Source organism: Physcomitrium patens, chromosome 19 (assembly GCF_059467195.1).
Source record: "Physcomitrium patens ecotype Gransden chromosome 19, ASM5946719v1, whole genome shotgun sequence".
Classification (NCBI taxonomy): Eukaryota; Viridiplantae; Streptophyta; class Bryopsida; order Funariales; family Funariaceae; genus Physcomitrium; species Physcomitrium patens.
The window spans coordinates 1,391,668-1,398,825 of record NC_143428.1 but is presented as its reverse complement, the minus strand read 5'-3'; positions in this window follow the sequence as shown (position 1 = coordinate 1,398,825).

Sequence of the window (7,158 nt, the reverse complement as noted above, 5' to 3'; positions counted from 1 at the left end):
CTTTCTTGCTTCCAGTCTAGTTTCAAGGGTCTCTAATTTTCTTGTCTTTTGGCAATAGCCATTCCAGTTTCTCTTTCAATATACATACTTATTTATTTATATTTTATTACCTTTCTTTGAGTGAAGGCTCACTTGTCTGAATTGCTTTTTCATCGAGTTCTTGTCCTTCACAGATTGACAAGAGTACACCTACAATATCAGAGCTTTATCTAATCTTGATTAAGAGTGGATTATCTCTTTTTCTTAATGAGATATAAGCATATTGGAAGTTGCGGATTATCCTCTTCTAAACTGATATTATCCTTAGTATTGTTTTTGGTCTCAAGTTCTCTCTTCTATTTAATTTGAGTGATATTAGACATCTTTTCTTTTCTAAGTATTATCATAGCAGAACATGTTGAAATGAAGAGTGCAATGGCACAAATGCAAGAACAATTGAGGGAGTTAATGCTTGTGATGCATCAACTCAATTTACCACCACAAGGAGCAACAAGATTGGCAGGAAGTGAAGATATAGAAATGGTTGGAGCTGCTTCAACATCTGCACCAAACCATGTCCTTTCTCCTATGGTGGAATGCCCTTCAAATATTAGAGAACCAAGAATTATCCTACCCGAGAAGTTTGATGGCACCAGATCCAAGTTTCGAGGATTTATCAATGAAGTATAATTTGTGATTAAACTACAACCCCAAAGCTATCCAACTCCAAGATCGTAAGTTAGATTTATTGGTATGCTTCTTTCAAGTTCAGCACTATTGTGGTTTTCATCTTTTCTTTAACAAAGAGATCTAATATTGAATAATCTAGAGGCTTTTTTGGTAGAATTTCGATCCATGTATGGAGAACATGATATAATTCATATTGCAACCAATAAGATCCGTATTTTATGACAAGGCAATCGATCAGTAATGTTGTATGCTTCACAATTTTGACAACTTGCAACTGATATCAAGTGGGATGATGTTGCACTTATTAGTCAATTTCTCTACGCATTACAATATGAGGTAAAAAAATTAATGCTCAACTTACCTGATCCTCAAACATTGAGTCAAGCAATTGACTTTGCTGTGAAGTGCTACAATCACCTTTTTGAATTTTGATTTGAGAACCATACAGGTGGACCTCAACGTTACTATAATTCAATGGCAACACCAACACCTTTTCAATACATACATTCGGAAGTAGAAGATATGCAAATTGATATAGTACGTTTCAAACCTCTTACTGAGCAAGAAAAGACTCGTCGTCGTCAAGAAGGATTATGTTTATATTGTGGAGAATCAAAGCACACTGCCCAACATTGTCCAAAAAAATGACGCAATCACAAAATGAGGAGTATGGCTGTGAAAGAAGATAATATGTCGGAAAATGAGTTTGTCCAGCTACAATAGGGACCGTGCGGCTGGAACCTTGCACAACATCTAGTAAAGGTCCTATTCTCTCCTTAGAGCCATCTCCTTGTTTTACATTAAATATTATTTTAGGACCTATATATTACAAAGCCTCTGTCTTGTTAGATTCAGGAGCCTCAGCGTGTTTTTTAGATGAAGAATTTACTAAAAGACATAGCATATCTTTACTAAAGAAAACTAAACCTGTTCATGTAGAAGTCATAGATGGTCGTCCATTGTCTTCTGGAGATATTACTCACGAAATCCTTCCTATAGAAGTAATAATGAATGATCATAATAGTTTTGTAGTATTTAATATCATTAGATCTCTCTCTAATCTAGTCATTTTAAGTTTATCATGGTTAAAAAAATACAACTCTCAAATAGATTGGATTTCCCAAACTCTTACTTTCTCTAAAAGTATAACTAATAATGTAGTTAATCAAGTAGAGAGTCATAAGTTCAGTTCAATTAAACCCGTATTTATAGGTGCAAAAGCTTTCTTGCATGCTGCTATGAAAGAATCACCATATATTATTTATGCCACACCTGTTTCTACTAGTGAAAAGATTTCAAGTGGCATTCCAGGCCAATATCAAGAATTTCAAGATGTATTCGAAAAAAAGAATGTGATGTCGTGTTAAAACACGAGTATACTGTGAAAATATAAAGAAAGTGGACTTTTATTAATGTTCAGTTACCTCGAATATTGGGAGCAACGACCAATTCCAGTGCAAATATTGAGAGGCTAGGATTAGTCATCCCGTTACAGTCAGTTGGGGCATACTGAAATGCTCCATTCGATTCCAATAACTGGAGTCAGCAGGAAGGGAAAGGATCAATTCACACGACGAGTGAGCCTGGTTCGAAGAGCCAATTGGATCCCATTTCAAGAATCCAATCCGGATCCTCTTACCCAATATGAGACCTGAATTGGTCGGGCAACCCAATGCAGTCTAATTACGGGAAAATCTAGGTCTTACTACGGGCCTCAGCCAATCTGACACAAAAGACCAATTTGATCCAATTACGGGAACATCCGAGTCTTACTACTAGACTCTTAGCCGATATGAGACTTGAATTGGTTGGATGACTCAATGTGGTCCCGATTACGAGGTTTCGTTTCTGTTTCAGGCGATCTTGTTCTCTGTGCCATTTCAGGGAACGTTGTTTTCAGTAAAAGGATCTCTTAAAGGTAAAAACGAAGGAGAAAGCTCTGACGGCGAGAGCCAATTCCGGATCCAAGATGAAAGGAGCCAATTTCGGATCCAAGACAGAAGATTGAAGAAATTCAGAGGCTAGGATTTGAAAGAGGGGAGAATTAGGGTTAAAGGAGAGGAAGGTTAAGAAATGAGGGGATTTTTTTTCAGATCGGATTTTTGGATCGAAGAGCTAGCTTTAAGCTTTTTTTCAAGGTCACTAGTTTGGTTTTATCAGGGTTTGTGAGGGGAGAGCAATCGCTGCTCAAAGTGAGTGTTTATTTTGGTGTTTCGGATTTTATATAAAACATTGATGGTTTGCATTCTCAATCGGTTCATGCAAGTCGTGTAGCATCTATGGGTCAAAATTTGGTATTGTCTGGATAGTTGGATGTGCTAAGTATATACAAAAATTTGTCATAATCTAACAATGCAATCAAGAGATATCTGGGTTTTAGTACAAAGGGTTGTCGAAGTTGATAGTCAAGGGTTGGATAGGGTTCTGTGATATCTAAAGATCTACTAGTTGGATCGACGTAATTTTTGGCTTGGTAATAGAAGATTTGGAGATCAAGCGGCTATTCAATTTTGAGTTGGAGTTAATGGTTGACAAAGGAGAAATCACTTCTGGAGTTTCTACATCAAATTTCAAGGTGGCGGCCGAGTGTCATCAGTGCGGTTTTTGGGCGTTTTCTTGCAATCTGTAAGTTGGGTTGGGCTGAAATTTTTTGAAAGTATAGAAGGCTTATACTGGTATTTGGGTGCAAAATTACATACTAAGTGGACGATTGGATCAAAAGTTACAGCTTGTCAAAGCTCACTGGCTAGGGTTAGGGCTTGTTAAGAAAAACAAAAACAACTTAATTATAAAAGAAATAAAGCAATTGGAATATTATATGGTTAAAATGACTATGAGGAGTGTTTTTAAATACTTGGAAATTGATATTTCAATTATACTCTTCATACATGGATAAAATCTATTAGGGTTTCTTTGTTATTTACAAAAACAACTATACCTTCCACAGCCAGATACCCAATGTATTCCCGAACAAGACAACACGTAATACGACAGCTGATACACTCCCAGAACATCGTCCCTATGATTGCTCAATTGACCTTCAAGAAGGAGGACAACCGCCATTCAGACCAATCTACAGTTAATCACAAAATGAGTTGGCTGAACTCAAGGAGTATATTGAAGAAAATCTAGCCAAGAATTTCATACGCCATTCTAAATCTCCAGCAAGAGCTTCAATTCTATTTGTGAAGAAAAAAGATGGATGGTTGCGGATGTGTGTTGATTATTGAGGACTCAATAAGATTACCATCAAGAATAGGTATCCACTATCTTTAATATCTGGACTTCTTGATCAACTGAATCAAGCTAAGATCTATACAAAAATAGATCTTCGGGGAGCATACAATCTAGTACGCATCAAAGGAGATGAATGGAAGATTGCGTTTCAAACTAGGTATGGACATTTTGAATACAACGGCATGCCTTTTGGACTTACAAATGCACCAGCAGCTTTTAAACATCTAATGAATGATGTTTTTCAGGATTTTTGGACGATTTTGTGGTTTGTTATCTAGACGACATCTTGATCTATTCTAAGAATCCAGAAGAACATAAACTTCATGTTCGTTGTGTGTTACAAAAATTAAGAGATGCAGGACTCTATGCCAAGATAGAAAAGTGTGTATTCCACACTACTCAAGTCGAATTCTTAGGTTACATCATTTCAAATGATGGACTTATGATGGATCCTAAGAAAGTTCAAACTATTATAGACTGAAAGATCCCAAAAACGGTAAGAGATGTCCAATATTTTTTGGGATTTTTCAACTACTATCGGATCTTCATCAAAGACTTCTCTTGAGTTGCAGCTCTACTTACATGTTTGACTTGTAAAGACAAACTCCAATGGAATCAAGAAGCGGAAGTTGCTTTTGAATCTTTGAAGACAACGTTTATTTCTGCACCAATCTTATATCATGTTGATTTTTCCAAAGCATTCTTTATCGAAACAGATGTATCAAACTTTGCTCTGGGTGCAGTTTTATCACAAATGGGAACAGATGACAAACTTCATCCAGTAGCCTTTCATTCAAGAAAATTCTCAACAGCAGAAATCAATTATGAGATCCATGACAAAGAACTTCTTGCAATTGTGGATTCTTTTCAAGAATGGCATCATTATCTAGAAGGCGCTTCTAGTCTAATCACCGTATATACGGATCACATGAACCTCGAATATTTTATGTCAGCATGCGTATTAAATCGTTGCCAAGCTCGTTGGAGCATGCCTTTATCAAGATTCGAGTTCATCATCACTTATCGGCTAAGAAAACAACAAGGTTTGTCCGATGCCTAATCTTGCACCAAAAGACGTTCTTATCTTGTACCAAAAGAAGGAGATGCAGCTTTTGAGCAATAAAGAACTGTTTTCTTGAAGTCGGAGCAATTTCATCTTCGAGCAATAAAATCAATTTTGACTATTGATTTAACTTTTCTTAAGCAAGTCCAGTTAAGTATGTCTTTAGACCCTCTTGTTCATGATATCAAGAATAATTCTTTTAAATCTCATGATCCTTCTAAATTTGAATTCAAAAACAACCTACTCTATTTCAAAGGACGCCTATATGTTCCAGAAGGAGAAGCACGTTTACGTGTTCTTCAAGCTCATCACGACTTTCCACGAGCAGGATATTTTGGATATAATAAGACTTTGGAGCTGATATCTAGGGATTTTTGGTGGCCTCAAATATGAAAGGCAGTTAAAGACTTTGTACAATCTTGTGATGTTTGTTCAAGATCGAAAACTCCTCGTCATCGACCTTTTGGACTTCTTCAGCCATTACCCATTCCAGAACAACCATGGTCTTCTGTTTCTATGGACTTCATCATAGATCTTCTAATCTCAAGTTTTTATGACTCTATATTCGTGATAGTAGATCATTTTACCAAGATGGCATATTTTGTACCATATACAAAATCTATCCTAGGTGAAGAAACAACTAAGCTCTTTCTTGACAATATCTATTGCTATCATGGATTATCCAAGGATATTATATCAGATAGGGGAACTCAATTTGTATCAAGATTTTGGCAGACTCTTTTCAAGATTCTAAAAGTGTATATAAAACTATCTTTGGCATTCCATCTTCAAACTGATGGACAAACGGAGTGTGTTAATAAAGTTTTGGAGCAATATTTAAGATGTACCATTAATTACCAACAAGATGATTAGACAACTCTTTTGCCATTGGCAGAGTTTGTTTACAATAACACGACACATTCTTCTACAAAACAAACACCTTTCTTTGCTAATTATGGTTATCATCCACAACTTGATACTTTTGACTTTTCAAAAGTTGATAATCCTGCTGCAAAAGATTTAGCAATTCATTTATCAGAGCTACATGCAACGATAAAGGCGTAGTTAAAAGAGGCTCAAGAACAACAAAAGGTCAATGCGGATGTCTATCGAAAGGAACAACCACCATTCCATATGGGTGATAAGGTATGGCTACTTCATCACAATATCAAGACCACTCGTCTTTGTGACAAGTTGGACTATCGAAGGCTGGGACCATTTTCTATTTCTGCACAAATCAATCTAGTTGCATATCGTTTACATCTACCGCTGTCAATGAAAATCCATCCAATATTCCACGTGTCTCTTCTTGAACCATACAAGACAGTGGACATACCAAGAAGACGTCAAGCTCCACCTCCTCCTATAAATAAGGACAATAATGAAGAGTTTGAAATAGAAGAAGTCTCAGATTCAAGGTGGCGTTGAATTAAATTGGAATATCTTGTCTATTGGCGCAGATATGATATTAGTGAATGCACATGGGAGCCAATAAAGAATCTTGTAAATGCAACAAAGGTGGTGGAGGCTTTTTATCAACGAAATCCATCAAAATCAAGATGAAAACTTTCTTTATAAAAGAAACAACTTCTAGGCAAGACAACATTCTACTTTCAATTCTTGTTCATAGCTTCTTTGTACTTGTGGCATTCAGGAGATGGAGAACCAACAACTTGTGGATTCGACTCAAGAGCCTTCATTTGCTGACCTACTGGACGAGACATTATAGTTGTCACAACCTTCAAGAAGACGCAATCGAGATGAAGATCTTCAAGAACGACATGTTCTTCCTCGAATAGATGGCAAGATACAACGCGTTTGGTATCATAATTTGGGAAGGGACTCCCGATGTTTGGTGATTTTACTAGAGGTAGGAACAACTTGTGATGGTATTCCAAATGTTCTATTCGAAGGAAGTTATGAAGGCCTCAACAATGATCAAATAACTGGGTGGTCTTTCCGCCCTGGTATGGGACACTATCGATGGTTGAGAGGCCCTATCAATCATCTTCGAAGAGAACAAAGATCAAAATATGTGACAAATACAATTCGCCGCATCATAGATTTTCTCAACATATGATAATTGCTCTTCGTGGAACTCGTCCCTAAAAGGGGGGATAATGTCACGGACATACTCATGTAAGCTAGTAATTACATATACAAATACGTAGAAGTAAGTAAAAGTAGGT